At 41.0% G+C, this 16,356-nt stretch overlaps 8 non-coding genes across 8 annotated transcripts; 2 read left to right on the top strand and 6 right to left on the bottom strand.

The window, feature by feature from the left end:
• Positions 1-2,308: 2,308 nt before the first annotated feature.
• LOC135719598 (small nucleolar RNA U3) lies at positions 2,309-2,522 on the bottom strand. Its single transcript, XR_010521225.1, has one exon. It is a non-coding gene; the product is annotated as a small nucleolar RNA U3 (small nucleolar RNA).
• A 1,555-nt stretch (positions 2,523-4,077) lies between these two features.
• Positions 4,078-4,290, bottom strand: LOC135719591 (small nucleolar RNA U3). Its single transcript, XR_010521219.1, has one exon. It is a non-coding gene; the product is annotated as a small nucleolar RNA U3 (small nucleolar RNA).
• Positions 4,291-6,908: 2,618 nt separating this feature from the next.
• Positions 6,909-7,122, bottom strand: LOC135719588 (small nucleolar RNA U3). The gene has a single exon (XR_010521217.1). It is a non-coding gene; the product is annotated as a small nucleolar RNA U3 (small nucleolar RNA).
• Positions 7,123-8,113: 991 nt separating this feature from the next.
• On the bottom strand, positions 8,114-8,327 carry LOC135719582 (small nucleolar RNA U3). The gene has a single exon (XR_010521211.1). It is a non-coding gene; the product is annotated as a small nucleolar RNA U3 (small nucleolar RNA).
• A 2,382-nt stretch (positions 8,328-10,709) lies between these two features.
• Positions 10,710-10,923, bottom strand: LOC135719584 (small nucleolar RNA U3). The gene has a single exon (XR_010521213.1). It is a non-coding gene; the product is annotated as a small nucleolar RNA U3 (small nucleolar RNA).
• A 990-nt stretch (positions 10,924-11,913) lies between these two features.
• Positions 11,914-12,127, bottom strand: LOC135719599 (small nucleolar RNA U3). Its single transcript, XR_010521226.1, has one exon. It is a non-coding gene; the product is annotated as a small nucleolar RNA U3 (small nucleolar RNA).
• Positions 12,128-14,597: 2,470 nt separating this feature from the next.
• LOC135719600 (small nucleolar RNA U3) lies at positions 14,598-14,811 on the top strand. Its single transcript, XR_010521227.1, has one exon. It is a non-coding gene; the product is annotated as a small nucleolar RNA U3 (small nucleolar RNA).
• A 1,307-nt stretch (positions 14,812-16,118) lies between these two features.
• LOC135719577 (small nucleolar RNA U3) lies at positions 16,119-16,332 on the top strand. Its single transcript, XR_010521207.1, has one exon. It is a non-coding gene; the product is annotated as a small nucleolar RNA U3 (small nucleolar RNA).
• Positions 16,333-16,356: the final 24 nt, after the last annotated feature.

Genomic DNA, 16,356 nt, shown 5'->3' with positions numbered 1-16,356 from the left:
ACTTACGTACAGTGGCAAGCTGTTCTGTATGACATACTATTTTTAAGGCCATGGGAAAAGACCAAAAATGCAAACCGACCATATTTGGCAATTAAGACTCAATCGACAACCAATGCAAAGTGCGACAACCAATGCAAAGTGCAACATCTCACTGCGCTTATCGAACACAACTTCAGAGAGACGACGAACCCCAGTGATGGTAAGTTATGGCTTGATGATTCTGAGAGGGACAAAAAAATTGTTAGTCTTAAGAGAGTCTGGCTTGTAACCAGAGGGTTGCCAGTTCGAGTCTCACGGCCTGCAGGTTGTATTTTGGAGGGATTTTGCTGTTGCAGACAGATTTTCATGCCCTGCGTTCCAGTTCGTTTTTTATGACCTGCCCTTGCTAACTTCCCTCAGTCTTGTTCATTAGGATGTACATCATTGCTTACATTGTATGAGTGCCCACTACTGCTGGAACACTTGAAGTAGGTTCAAATGGATTGCCCTAAGCCCTCGATCACATGGACAGTGGAGACCGCCCCTCCATCATTTGAACTGTGCAAAGCGCGAGTTGTCACACCTTGTCAGCTGTGTGTTGTTTTATGGTAAGAAAAGTGACAAAGAGTTATTCAGAAGAATCCACTCAGATGATTCAGGGTTCAATCATATCATCCAACAATTTGTCCAGAAACCAAAAACCAGTCAGAATGTCTCAGTAAACAATTGCAGAAAGCAACAAGTGCTCTTCGACTTCAGCACTCTTCCACAGTATTTCAGTTAAAATTGTATGCGTTTTTTCCCTGCTGTTTACACATATTGGCTGTTTCTCAATGTCAAGGAAGGATCCTCGGATGCCAGAATTTCGAGGATGCTATGTCATTGACATCTGTCGAAGGACTGTTCCAATGTCGAGGATCCTCAGAATTGCCGTAGATAGGAGTTTTCCTTACTCAAACATGTTCTGAGGGCAGCAAGAATATGTTCACAAAAACGACCAATCAAAATGCTCGTTACTGGTTTAAGCCCTCAGCGGAGCCTTCAAGGCAGCTTCTGCAGTGAAGCAGTTCGAGCTCACCGTTGGTCAGATGAGTAGCGCAGATATGGTTAGATAGGAATGAGACTGTTTTTGAATTCAGCTCGAAACGTTTCAAGCATTTAAGTGACACGTTTTCACGTGTCCGTAGCACGACTTTCTTTTTCGTGCCAGTTTCATGTATTGGTTATTCAATTTTTTTTCCTTTTTTCAAACCATTGTCGATTGGGATTGGGGTTAGATTTGTGCGTTTTGTCACATTTTCAAACTGTTTTCGCGCGAGGATAAAGTTGAGTTTGGGTTAGAATTGCATTGTTTATACATTTATTTACGTAAAATTCAAATTGTTCTTGCTTGGGGTTGGGGTTAGAGTTGGGTTAGGGTGAGGATGTCATTTTATGTAACAGAAAGTTGTTCTAACCCTAATCCCAAGCGACAATGGTAAGAAAATAGGAAAAACAATTGAATAAACAATACATGAAACTGGCACGAAAAAGAAAGTCGTGCCACGGACACGTGAAAACGTGTCACTTAAATGCTCGAAACGTTTCGAGCTGAATTCAAAATCAGTCTCATTCCTATCTTACCATATCTGCGCTACTCATCTGACCAACGGTGAGCTCGAACTGCTTCACTGCAGAAGCTGCCTTGAAGGCTCCGCTGAGGGCTTAAACCAGTAACGAGCATTTTGATTGGTCGTTTTTGTGAACATATTCTTGCTGCCCTCAGAACATGTTTGAGTAAGGAAAACTCCTACGTGCAGAATTGCCACCACGGACTGAGTCCTTCGTTTGATAAATATCCCATATACAGGAAAGGATGCATATGTGAATCCTTCACGCTCTTTGTGCTATCAAATCACCCACAATCCTATGCGCGCAGCGCCGAAAGCACACGTTTTTACTGACTTAATGACACAATGACGTGCACTTGCTAGCCTGTTCCATTTAGGTGTTTGCCAAATTCTAAAGAGGAGCCTCGCCTAGGACCAGTCCTGCCAAGTTAGTATCCTTGACATTGAGAAACAGCCATACATTCTGCTTTGCAGTCATGTACGCACTCTCTGTGCGAGCCCACACTTAAAGGGGCAATACCCATTTTTAAAGTAGCGCTTACTACATGTTCATTTGGGATAAAAATGACAGGGGTTACACAAACAATACAGCTTTTCTGAATTGCTAAAAATATATAGTTGAAACCATCACTTGTTTTCTCAAAACCTTAAACACCAATTCAAATTTACAAAAAACTCTGCACAGAACCATGTTCTATCGTTCAATCTCAAATAATAAACCCACTCCAATCATGCACTTTTCTTCTTTAAACCAATTAGGAATAAAGAACATTCATCAATAGTAATGATCGGTGATAGCTATCACCAACCATTCCTTGATTCACACTCAAAGAAACACATCAACGCTCTTCATCGTGGTTCAAGAAACCCAACTCTTTTGAAACACATTTCCTAGTTTAAAACTATAGAAATGATCTCTAAAAGCATAGTCCTGACATCTCACTGCGCTTACCGAACACAACTTCAGAGAGACGATGAACCTCAATGACAGTAAGTTGTGGCTTGATGATTCTGAGAGGGACAAATTGCGCAGAAACACAAACTATAAAACCTTTCAGCATGGACTGTAGTTAATGAATGGATTTGTGCAAATCTGTTAATAACAATACACTATTTATAGTATTAAGGAAACAAAGGTGGCATGGGCAGTCTTAGCCTATTCGTAAGAGAGTCGGGCTTGTAATCTGAGAGTTGTCAGTTCAAATCATCTCGGAGCCTTCAAGTTGCAACTGGTTGCAAGTTGGATTTTGGTGGGATTTTGCTTTCATGGACAGATTTCTAAGGTATGCAACAAAACCCTCCGATAACGACCAAATCGGAGCTTGTTGCAGTCACCAAAGGTCTTTTAGTATATTTCAGCAACGTGATTCAAACCTGTGTCGAGCTATCACAGATGCCACAATATTTTCAGACCTGTTTGATAGTATCCCCAGAGGATCTCGTAATAGGTTTAGTTTGAGATGCAGCTTGCCTTGCCTGAAATTCAGACGAGAGCAGACGGCTGCAGTGAGGGGAGGAGTGAAAAAAATAGCTTTAAGTCAGACACTTCAACAATCTCGCAGTCCAGTCGACTACAAACGTCAGCAGAGGCAGAGATCACGTTCGCATATTTTATCACGAATTAAATAGATGCAACTTAAAAACCAATAAATGCATTTGCATAAAGATGTTTATGAGGAGAATCAACGAAGGTGAACTGTTCGTTACTGGAAAAGGTTACTTAGTAAATGTTGGGATGAATAAATCTAAGTCTAGTGGTAATACAAATTCGTTTCTGTTGTGTCAAATATAAACAGCTCACAGTACAAATAATTAAACACCAATACAAAAGTTTACAGGAATTCATTAAAAATATTAATGTCATAGTAAAGAACAATTTAATTAATATAAAAACTACTTCAGGAATTAGAGTTTTTAGAATTAACAAGTCATCAGCTGACATCCCCGGGCAAATGAGCATTAAGCTGTGTCATCAGCAAGTCATCCTTGTCTCATCTCAAAAAAACCTAATGTCAGCGACAAAATGACAACTTGTAAGTAATCCAGACAATCCCAGCGCAGATGGTATTAACAGAGAAAGGTCAACTAATTGAAGGGCAGGTGGATCTTGCATTCATGAAGTAATGGCCTGAATGTTGAAATTTCGCGCCAGAATTTATTTGAGAAAATGTATTTTCGCTGATGGTCGGGAACGCCTCTTTATAGAGTGTTTTGTATTATGTGTACCTCATCAGTGGTGTGTTGTATTATGCATAAACCAAAACAACAACGTGAAAAGAAACCTTGTTGCACAATTTGAGCAACACAGCGATTCAGATAGTTTTCTAGTAGTGTACTCTACCAAAAATCTAACAGTATGTTTTTTGAAATAGGCAAAAACTATGGCACTCTGAAATGACAAGACAAAAACAAAACATACATTTTAACATTTGTATACACAAACGAAGTACTCTTTATTATATTCTTTCTTTAAACCTCAAAAAACAAACCCACTCAGATCATGCATTTCTCTTCTTTAAACCTATTAGGAGTAAAGAACATTCATCAATAGCAATGATCTGTGATAACTACCACTAACCATTCCTTTATTCACGCTCAGAGAAACACATCAACACTCTTCATCGTGTTCAAGAGACCCAACTCTTCTGAAACACACTTCCTAGTCTAAAACTATAGAAATGATCCCTGAAAGCATAGTCTTGACATCTCACTGCGCTTATCGAACACAACTTCAGAGAGACGATGAACCCCAGTGATGGTAAGTTATGGCTTGATGATTCTGAGAGGGACAAAAAAATTGTTAGTCGTAAGAGTGTCTGGCTTGTAACCAGAGGGTTGCCAGTTCGAGTCTCACAACCTGCAGGTTGTATTTTGGAGGGATTTTGCTGTTGCAGACAGATTTTCATGCCCTGCATTCCAGTTCGTTTTTTATGACCTTCCCTTGCTAACTTCCCTCAGTCTTGTTCATTAGGATGTACATCATTGCTTACATTGTATGAGTGCCCACTACTGCTGGAACACTTGAAGTAGGTTCAAATGGATTGCCCTAAGCCCTCGATCACATGGACAGTGGAGACCGCCCCCTCCATCATTTGAACTGTGCAAAGCGCGAGTTGTCACACCTTGTCAGCTGTGTTGTTTTATGGTAAGAAAAGTGACAAAGAGTTATCCAGAAGAATCCACTCAGATGATTCAGGGTTCAATCATATCATCCAACAATTTGTCCAGGAACCAAAAACCAGTCAGAATGTCTCAGTAAACAATTGCAGAAATGAACAAGTGCTCTTCGACTTCAGCACTCTTCCACAGTATTTCAGTTAAAATTGTATGCATTTTCTCCCTGCTGTTTACACATATTGGCTGTTTCTCAATGTCAAAGAAGGATCCTCGGATGCCAGAATTTCGAGGATGCTACGTCATCGACATCTGTCGAAGGACTGTTCCAATGTCGAGGATCCTCGGAATTGCCACCAAGGACTGAGTCCTTCATTTGAGAAATATCCCATATACAGGAAAGGATGCATATGTGTATCCTACTCACTCTCAAATCATCCACAATCCTATGCGCGCAGTGCCAAAAGCACACGTTTTTACTGACACAATGACGTGCACTTGCTAGCCTGTTCCATTTACCTGTTTTCCAAATTCTAAAGAGGAGCCTCGCCTAGCCTCTGAAGGAAGTGACTTGTAAGGACCAGTCCTGCCAAGGTAGTATCCTTAACATTGAGAAACAGCCATACATTTTGCTTTGCAGCCATGCATGCACTTTCTGTGCAAGCCCACAATTATGCTGAGTTTACACCAACCGCGTTTCAGGCATCAAAATCGCATCTACCCTGCGTGGTTTGCCGCTTGAACAATTTGGGTGCATTTGCGCGTGTAGAGCGGAGTAGACGCGCGAAAAAAGCAATAATTTGACGCGCGTCAGAGGCAAACTCCGCTTCTTGTGGGAGGGGCAAGTGCAATGCGGTTGTCTGTTTGCAAGATGACTAGTGTTGATTGTGCATTTATCGAGAGAGGTACCAGTTTGTATTTGGTAACCTTACTATAGGGGGAAAATAAACGACGCGGGTCGATAAACGTCACATGACTCAAAAGTGAAGTGTGTATTACAACTTACCAGGTTGCCTAATGTCCTCACTGATACTCTTCCGAGCGAGGCCCTTTTTATTCCTGTCTCCTCTATAGAAATAAGAACTTGTGTCGTATAGGACAATATCAAGGATTGGTTGAATGAGTGACTCCGGGCGGGGCTGCCACCACAGCAGCAAGCAGGCTCCTGATTGGTTAATGTGGCGCGAAATTTCGCCAAAGTTAAAATTTTTCAACTCAGGCGTCAGCCGCAAATTTGCGTGAACCGCAAAATGCACAAAAAGCACCATTCGCGTGTACCACACACAACGCTCAATTTGCGCCTTTCGTGCGAGCTTCACGCGCGAATGAGGCAGAAACGCCTCTTCCACGCCACGGGACCTCCTGATGGGCGTCGACGCGTCTTCACATTGACTTAACATTGAAATCACTCGCGCTTCACGCCTCTACCGCGGTTGGTGTAAACGCAGCATTAAAGGGGCAATACACATTTTTAAGGTAGTGCTTACTAAATGTTCATTTGGGATAAAAATGAGAGGGGTTACACAAATAATAAAGCTTTTTGTTACGAACCCCTCAAATTTTTATCTTAAGGGTATAGGGTTCACGCAACATAAAAAGGACACGCGAGTCAAAGCACCATTTAAATATTTATTAATGCCCCTGCACTCACGTGCCGCAGGCAACTACTTGTAAGGTTGAGGACGAAAGATTTTCACAAACAACTAACAAAACAAAAAACATAGAACAGCCAGAAAAATGAAATAAACACACAGCTTTTCAGCATCAGCGGAACATCAGGATGCACACTGAGCTCTTTTCCAAACAGCAGGACAAATAGAGCTTCCCCTCAAGTGTGTGCCACGCTCACGTGGAGCTAAAGACAGTGGCAGAGGCGACCGGGCGACTGGAGTTTAGATGGAAACAGCAAAGGAAACTCAGCCCCCTCACACATCCACACTCTCCTTTTATCTCCACCCCAAGCGTCATCATGAGCCGCAGGTGCACAAGGGCAGAGGTTCTCCTCGGTAAAAGGATAAACCAAAATCAATACAAACTACATACCACATAAAATAATAATACATATAAAGCATGGCCGTAACACTTTTCTGAATTGCTAAAAAACATATTGTTGATACCATCACTTATTTTCTCAAAACTTTAAACACAAATTTACAAAAAATTCCCCACAGGATCATGTTCTTTCTTTTAACCACAAATAACAAACCCACTCAGATCATGCATTTCTCTTCTTTAAACCTATTAGGATTAAAGAACATCCATCAATAGTAATAATCGGTGATAACTATCATCAACTATTCTTTGATTCATGCTCAGAGAAACACATCAACACTCTTCATCGTGGTTCAAGAAACCCAGCTCTTTTGAAACACGTTTCTTAGTTTAAAACTATAGAAATGATACCTGAAAGCATAGTCTTGACATCTCACTGCATTTACCAAACACAACTTCAGAGAGACTATGAACCTCAATGACGGTAAGTTGTGGCTTGATGATTCTGAGAGGGACAAAATGCACAGAAACACAAACTATACAACCTTTCAGCATGGACTGTAGTTAATGAATGGATTTGTGCAAATCTGTTAATAACAATACACTATTTATAGTATTAAGGAAACAAAGGTGGCATGGGCAGTCTTAGCCTATTCGTAAGAGAGTCGGGCTTGTAATCCGAGAGTTGTCAGTTCAAATCTCGGAGCCTTCAAGTTGCAACTGGTTGCAAGTTGGATTTTGGCGGGATTTTGCTGTCATGGACAGATTTCTAAGGTATGCAACAAAACCCTCGGATAACGACCAAATCGGAGCTTGTTGCAGTCACCAAAGGTCTTTTAGTATATTTCAGCAACGTGATTCGAACCTGTGTCGAGCTATCACAGAGGCCACAATATTTTCAAACCTGTTTGATAGTATCCCCAGAGGATCTCGTAATGTGAGCAACACAATGACAACTTGTAAGTAATCCAGCCAATCCCAGCGCACATGGTATTAACAAAGAAAGGTCAACCAATTGAAGGGCAGGTTGATGGTCTATTCATGAAGTAATGGCCTGAACGTTGAAATATTGCGACGGAATTAATTTGAGAAAATGTATTTTCGCTGATGGTCGGAAACGCCTCTTTATAGAGTGTTTTATATTATGTGCACCTCGTCAGCTGTGTGTTCTATTATGCATGCGGTTAAACCAAGACAACAACATGAAAAGAAACCTTGTTGCACAACTTGAGCAACACGGTGATTCTGATAGTTTTCTAGTAGTGTACTCTACCAAAAATCTAGCATTATGTTTGTTGAAATAGGCAAAAATTATTGTCTTCTGAGATGACAAGACAAAAAAACCATACATTTTAATATTTGTATACACAAACGAAATACTCTTTATTATGTTCTTTCTTTAATCTTCAAAAAACAAACCCACTCAGATCATGCATTTCTCTTCTTTAAACCTATTAGGATTAAAGAACATTCATCAATAGCAATGATCTGTGATAACTACCACTAACCATTCCTTGATTCACGCTCAGAGAAACACATCAACACTCTTCATCGTAGATCAAGAGACCCAACTCTTCGGAAACACATTTCCTAGTTTAAAACTATAGAAATGATCCCTGAAAGCATAGTCATGACATCTCATTGCGCTTTTCGAACACAACTTCAGAGAGACGATGAACCCCAGTGATGGTAAGTTATGGCTTGATGATTCTGAGAGGGACAAAAAATTGTTGGTCTTAAGAGAGTCTGGCTTGTAACCAGAGGGTTGCCAGTTCGAGTCTCACAGCCTGCAGGTTGTATTTTGGAGGGATTTTGCTGTTGCAGACAGATTTTCATGCCCTGCATTCCAGTTCGTTTTTGATGACCTTCCCTTGCTAACTTCCCTCAGTCTTGTTCATTAGGATGTACATCATTGCTTACATTGTATGAGTGCCCACTACTGCTGGAACACTTGAAGTAGGTTCAAATGGATTGCCCTAAGCCCTCGATCACATGGACAGTGGAGACCGCCCCCTCCATCATTTGAACTGCGCAAAGCGCGAGTTATCACACCTTGTCAGCTGTGTGTTGTTTTATGGTAAGAAAAGTGACAAAGAGTTATCCAGAAGAATCCACTCAGATGATTCAGGGTTCAATCATATCATCCAACAATTTGTCCAGGAACCAAAAACCAGTCAGAATGTCTCAGTAAACAATTGCAGAAAGCAACAAGTGCTCGTCGACTTCAGCATTCTTCCACAGTATTTCAGTTAAAATTGTATGCGTTTTCTCCCTGCTGTTTACACATATTGTCTGTTTCTCAATGTCAAGGAAGGATCCTCGGATGCCAGAATTTCGAGGATGTTACGTCATCGACATCTGTCGAAGGACTGTTCCAATGTCGAGGATCCTCGGAATTGCCACCAAGGACTGAGTCCTTCATTTGAGAAATATCCCATATACAGGAAAGGATGCATATGTGTATCCTACTCACTCTCAAATCACCCACAATCCTATGCGCGCAGTGCCAAAAGCACACGTTTTTACTGACTTAATGACACAATGACGTGCACTTGCTAGCCTGTTCCATTTACGTGTTTTCCAAATTCCAAAGTAGACGCGCGAAAAAAGCAATAATTTGACGCGCGTCAGAGGCAAACTCCGCTTCTTGTGGGAGGGGCAAGTGCAATGCGGTTGTCTGTTTGCAAGATGACTAGTGTTAATTGTGCATTTATCGAGAGAGGTACCAGTTTGTATTTGGTAACCTTACTATAGGGGGAAAATAAACGACGCGGGTCGATAAACGCCACGTAACTCAAAAGTGAAGTGTGTATTACAACTTACCAGGTTGCCTAATGTCCTCACTGACACTCTTCCGAGCGAGGCCCTTTTTGTTCCTGTCTCCTCTATAGAAATAAGAACTTGTGTCGTATAGGACAATATCAAGGATTGGTTGAATGAGTGACTCCGGGCGGGGCTGCCACCACAGCAGCAAGCAGGCTCCTGATTGGTTAATGTGGCGCGAAATTTCGCCAAAGTAAAAATTTTTCAACTCAGGCGTCAGCCGCAAATTCGCGTGAACCGCAAAATGCACAAAAAGCACCATTCGCGCGTACCATGCACAACGCTCAATTTGCGCCTTTCGTGTGAGCTTCACGCGCGAATGAGGCGTAAACGCCTCTTCCACGCCACGGGACCTCCTGACGGGCGTCGACGCGTCTTCACATTGACTTAACATTGAAATCACTCGCGCTTCACGCCTCTACCGCGGTTGGTGTAAACGCAGCATTAAAGGGGCAATACCCATTTTTAAGGTAGTGCTTACTAAATGTTCATTCGGGATAAAAATGAAAGGGGTTACACAAATAATAAAGCTTTTTGTTACGAACCCCTCAAATTTTTATCGTAAGGGTATAGGGTTCACGCAACATAAAAAGGACACGCGAGTCAAAGCACCATTTAAATATGTATTAATGCCCCTGCACTCACGTGCCGCAGGCAACTACTTGTAAGGTTGAGGACGAAAGATTTTCACAAACAACTAACAAAACAAAAAACATAGAACAGCCAGAAAAATGAAATAAACACACAGCTTTTCAGCATCGGCGGAACATCAGGACGCACACGGAGCTCTTTTCCAAACAGCGGGACAAATAGAGCTTCCCCTCAAGTGTGCGCCACGCTCACGTGGAGCTAAAGACAGTGGCAGTGGCGACCGGGCGACTGGAGTTCAGATTGAAACAGCATAGGAAACTTAGCCCCCTCACACATCCACACTCTCCTTTTATCTCCACCCCAAGCGTCACCATGAGCCGCAGGTGCACAAGGGCAGAGGTTCTCCTCGGTAAAAGGATAAACCAAAATCAATACAAACTACATACCACATAAAATAATAAAACATACAAAGCATGGCAGTAACACTTTTCTGAATTGCTAAAAAACATATTGTTGAAACCATCACTTATTTTCTCAAAACCTTAAACACAAAAAATTCCCCACAGGATCATGTTCTTTCTTTTAACCCCAAATAACAAACCCACTCAGATCATGCATTTCTCTTCTTTAAACCTATTAGGATTAAAGAACATTCATCAATAGTAATAATCGGTGATAACTATCATCAACTATTATTTGATTCACACTCAGAGAAACACATCAACACTCTTCATCGTGGTTCAAGAAACCCAGCTCTTTTGAAACACATTTCCTAGTTTAAAACTATAGAAATGATCTCTGAAAGCATAGTCTTGACATCTCACTGCATTTACCAAACACAACTTCAGAGAGACGATGAACCTCAATGACGGTAAGTTGTGGCTTGATGATTCTGAGAGGGACAAAATGCACAGAAACACAAACTATACAACCTTTCAGAATGAACTGTAGTTAATGAATGGATTTGTGCAAATCTGTTAATAACAATACACTATTTATAGTATTAAGGAAACAAAGGTGGCATGGGCAGTCTTAGCCTATTCGTAAGAGAGTCGGGCTTGTAATCCGAGAGTTGTCAGTTCAAATCTCGGAGCCTTCAAGTTGCAACTGGTTGGAAGTTGGATTTTTGCGGGATTTTGCTGTCATGGACAGATTTCTAAGGTATGCAACAAAACCCTCGGATAACGACCAAATCGGAGCTTGTTGCAGTCACCAAAGGTCTTTTAGTATATTTCAGCAACGTAATTCGAACCTGTGTCGAGCTATCACAGATGCCACAATATTTTCAAACCTGTTTGATAGTATCCCCAGAGGATCTCGTAATGTGAGCAACACAATGACAACTTGTAAGTAATCCAGCCAATCCCAGCGCACATGGTATTAACAGAGAAAGGTCAACCAATTGAAGGGCAGGTTGATGGTCTATTCATGAAGTAATGGCCTGAACGTTGAAATATTGCAACGGAATTTATTTGAGAAAATGTATTTTCGCTGATGGTCGGAAACGCCTCTTTATAGAGTGTTTTATATTACGTGCACCTCGTCAGCTGTGTGTTCTATTATGCATGCGGCTAAACCAAGACAACAACATAAAAAGAAACCTTGTTGCACAATTTGAGCAACACGGTGATTCAGATAGTTTTCTAGTAGTGTACTCTACCAAAAATCTAGCATTATGTTTGTTGAAATAGGCAAAAATTATTGCCTTCTGAGATGACAAGACAAAAAAACCATACATTTTAATATTTGTATACACAAACAAAATACTCTTTTTTATGTTCTTTCTTTAATCCTCAAAAACAAACCCACTCAGACCATGCATTTCTCTTCTTGAAACCTATTAGGATTAAAGAACATTCATCAATAACAACAATCTGTGATAACTACCACTAACAATTCCTTGATTCACGCTCAGAGAAACACATCAATACTCTTCATAATGGTTCAAAAGACCCAACTCTTCTAAAACACATTTCCTAGTTTAAAACTATAGAAATGATCCCTGAAAGCATAGTCTTGACATCTCATTGCACTTATCGAACACAACTTCAGAGAGACGATGAACCCCAGTGATGGTAAGTTATGGCTTGATGATTCTGAGAGGGACAAAAAATTGTTAGTCTTAAGAGAGTCTGGCTTGTAACCAGAGGGTTGCCAGTTCGAGTCTCACAGCCTGCAGGTTGTATTTTGGAGGGATTTTGCTGTTGCAGACAGATTTTCATGCCCTGCGTTCCAGTTCGTTTTTTATGACCTTCCCTTGCTAACTTCCCTCAGTCTTGTTCATTAGGATGTACATCATTGCTTACATTGTATGAGTGCCCACTACTGCTGGAACACTTGAAGTAGGTTCAAATGGATTGCCCTAAGCCCTCGATCACATGGACAGTGGAGACTGCCCCCTCCATCATTTGAACTGTGCAAAGCGCGAGTTGTCACACCTTGTCAGCTGTGTGTTGTTTTATGGTAAGAAAAGTGACAAAGAGTTATCCAGAAGATTCAACTCAGATGATTCAGGGTTCAATTATATCATCCAACAATTTGTCCAGGAACCAAAAACCAGTCCGAATGGTAGATAGGAGTTTTCCTTACTCAAACGCGTGATTTTTTTTCCCAAACCAGTTCAGATAGGAGTTTTACTTAAACATGAGCTCAGGGGCAGAAAGAAATTTGATTGGTTCACAAAAATGACCAATGAAAGTCCTCAACCGGAGCCTTCAAGGCAGCTTCTGCAGTGAAGCAGTTCGAGCTCACCGTTGGTCAGGTGAGTAGCGCAGATGGTTAGATAGGAATGTGACTGGTTTGGAATTCAGCTCGAAATGTTTCGAGCGTTTAAGTTACGTGTAACCATGTTTTCACGTGTCCGTGGCACGACTTTCTTTTTCGTGCCAGTTTCACGTAATGGTTACTCAATTTTTTTTCCTTTTTTCAAACCATTGTCGTTTGGGATTGGGGTTAGATTTGTGGGTTTTTTTCATTTTTAAACTGTTTTCGCGTGAGGATGAAGTTGGGTTTGGGTTAGAATGGCAGTGGTTTATACATTTATTTGTCAGCAATTTAAACTGCTTTCACTTGATGTTGGGGTTAGAGTTGGGTTTGGGTTAGGATGTCATTTTACGTAAAAGAAAGTTGTTCTAACCCCAATCCCAAACGACAATGGTAAGAAAATAGGAAAAACAATTGAGTAAACATTACGTGAAACTGGCACGAAAAAGAAAGTCGTGCCACGGACACGTGAAAACGTGGTAACACGTAACTTAAACGCTCGAAACATTTCGAGCTGAATTCAAAACAGTCACATTCCTATCTAACCATCTGCGCTACTCACCTGACCAACGGTGAGCTCGAACTGCTTCACTGCAGAAGCTGCCTTGAAGGCTCCGGTTGAGGACTTTCATTGGTCATTTTTGTGAACCAATCAAATTTCTTTCTGCCCCTGAGCTCATGTTTAAGTAAAACTCCTATCTGAACTGGTTTGGGAAAAAAAATCACGCTACTCAAACATGTTCTGAGGGCAGAAAGAATATGATTGGTTCACAAAAACGACCAATCAAAATGCTTGTTACTTGTTTAAGCCCTCAGCGGAGCCTTCAAGGCAGCTTCTGCAGTGAAGCAGTTCTAGCTCACCATTGGTCAGATGAGTAGCGCAGATATGGTAAGATAGGAATGAGACTGTATTTAAAATCAGCTTAAAATGTTTTGAGCATTTAAGTGACGAGTTTCTGCGTTTTCACGTGTCAGGGGAAAGTATTGGTTATTCATTATTTTTCATTTTTCAAACCATTGTGGTTTGGGATTGGGTTTAGATTTTTGGTTTTCGTCAGATTCTTAAACTGTTTTTGCGCAAGGATAAAGTTGGGTTTGGGTTAGAATGGCATTGGTTTATACGTATATTTGTCAGAAATTTAAACGGGTTGGGGTGAGGATGTCATTTTATGTAAGAGAAAGTTGTTCTAACCCCAATCCCAAGCGACAATGGTAAGAAAATAGGAAAAACAATTGACTAACCAATACGAGCACTTGTTGCTTTCTGCAATTGTTTACTGAGACATTCTGACTGGTTTTTGGTTACTGGACAAATTTTTGCAATGATGTACATCCGAGTGAACGAGACTGAGGGAAATTAGCGAGGGAAGGTTATAAAAAACGAACTGGAACGCAGGGCATGAAAATCTGTCTACAACAGCAAAATCCCTCCAAAATGCAACCAGTTGCAACCACTTGAACTGGCAACCCTCGGGTTACAAGCCAGACTCTCTTACAACTAGACAACAACTGCCCATGCCACCGTTGTATCCTAAATACTATAAATAACTCATTGTTCTTAACAGATTTGCACAAATCCATTCATTAACTACAGTCCATGCAGAAAGGTTTTATAGTTTGTGTTTCTGCGCAATTTGTCCCTCTCAGAATCATCAAGCCACAACTTACTGTCATTGAGGTTCATCGTCTCTCTGAAGTTGTGTTCGGTAAGCGCAGTGAGATGTCAAAACTATGCTTTCAGAGATCATTTCTATAGTTTTAAACTAGGAAATGTGTTTCAAAAGAGTTGGGTTTCTTGAACCACGATGGAGAGTGTTGATGTGTTTCTTCGAGCGTGAATCATGGAATGGTTGGTGATAGCTATCAACGATCATTACTATTGATGAATGTTCTTCATTCCTAATAAGTTTAAAGAAGAGAAGTGCATGATCTGAGTGGGTTTATTATTTGAGATCAAAATGTAGAACATGGTCCTGTGGGGAGTTTTTTGTAAATTTGAATTGGTGTTTAAGGTTTTGAGAAAACAAGTGATGGTTTCAACTATGTATTTTTAGCAATTCAGAAAAGCTGTATTGTTTGTGTAACCGATGTCATTTTTATCCCAAATGAACATTTAGTAAGCACTACTTTAAAAATGGGTATTGCCCCTTTAAGTGTGGGCTCGCACAGAGAGTGCGTGCATGGCTGCAAAGCAGAATGTATGGCTGTTTCTCAATGTCAAGGATACTAACTTGGCAGGACTGGTCCTTACAAGTCACTTCCTTCAGAGGCTAGGCGGGGCTCCTCTTTAGAAATTGGAAAACACGTAAATGGAACAGGCTAACAAGTGCACGTCATTAAGTCAGTAAAAACGTGTGCTTTCGGCGCTGCGCGCATAGGATTGTGGGTGATTTGATAGCACGAAGAGCGTGAAGAATACACATATGCATCCTTTCCTGTATATGGGATATTTCTCAAACGAAGGACTCAGTCCGTGGTGGCAATTCCGAGGATCCTCGACATTGGAACAGTCCTTTGACAGATGTCGATGACATAGCATCCTCGAAATTCTGGCATCCGAGGATCCTCCTTGACATTGAGAAACAGCCAATATGTGTAACAGCAGGGAGAAAACGCATACAATTTTAACTGAAATACTGTGGAAGAGTGCTGAAGTCGAAGAGCACTTGTTGCTTTCTGCAATTGTTTACTGAGACATTCTGACTGGTTTTTGGTTCCTGGACAAATTGTTGGATGATATGATTGAACCCTGAATCATCTGAGTGGATTCTTCTGGATAACTCTTTGTCACTTTTCTTACCATAAAATAACACACAGCTCACAAGGTGTGACAACTCGCGCTTTGCACAGTTCAAATAATGGATGGGGCGGTCTCCACTGTCCATGTGATCGAGGGCTTAGGGCAATCCATTTGAACCTACTTCAAGTGTTCCAGCAGTAGTGGGCACTCATACAATGTAAGCAATGATGTACATCCTAATGAACAAGACTGAGGGAAGTTAGCAAGGGAAGGTCATAAAAAACAAACTGGAACGCAGGGCATGAAAATCTGTCTGCAACAGCAAAATCCCTCCAAAATACAACCTGCAGGCTGTGAGACTCGAACTGGCAACCCTCTGGTTACAAGCCAGACTCTTTTACGACTAAGAATTTTTTTGTCCCTCTCAGAATCATCAAGCCACAACTTACGATCACTGGGGTTCATTGTCTCTCTGAAGTTGTGTTCGATAAGCGCAGTGAGATGTCAAGACTATGCTTTCAGGAATCATTTCTATAGTTTTAAACTAGGAAATGTGTTTCAGAAGAGTTGGGTCTCTTGAACCACGATGAAGAGTGTTGATGTGTTTCTCTGAGCATGAATCAAGGAATGGTTAGTGGTAGTTATCACAGATCAGTACTGTTGATGAATGTTCTTTAATCCTATTAGGTTTAAAGAAGAGAAATGCATGATCTGAGTGGGTTTGTTTTTTGAGGTTTAAAGAAA

The sequence above is a fragment of the Paramisgurnus dabryanus genome, chromosome 14 (assembly GCF_030506205.2).
Source record: "Paramisgurnus dabryanus chromosome 14, PD_genome_1.1, whole genome shotgun sequence".
Classification (NCBI taxonomy): Eukaryota; Metazoa; Chordata; class Actinopteri; order Cypriniformes; family Cobitidae; genus Paramisgurnus; species Paramisgurnus dabryanus.
The sequence above is the reverse complement of the archived record's forward strand: the minus strand, read 5'-3'. Positions and strand labels throughout refer to the sequence as shown.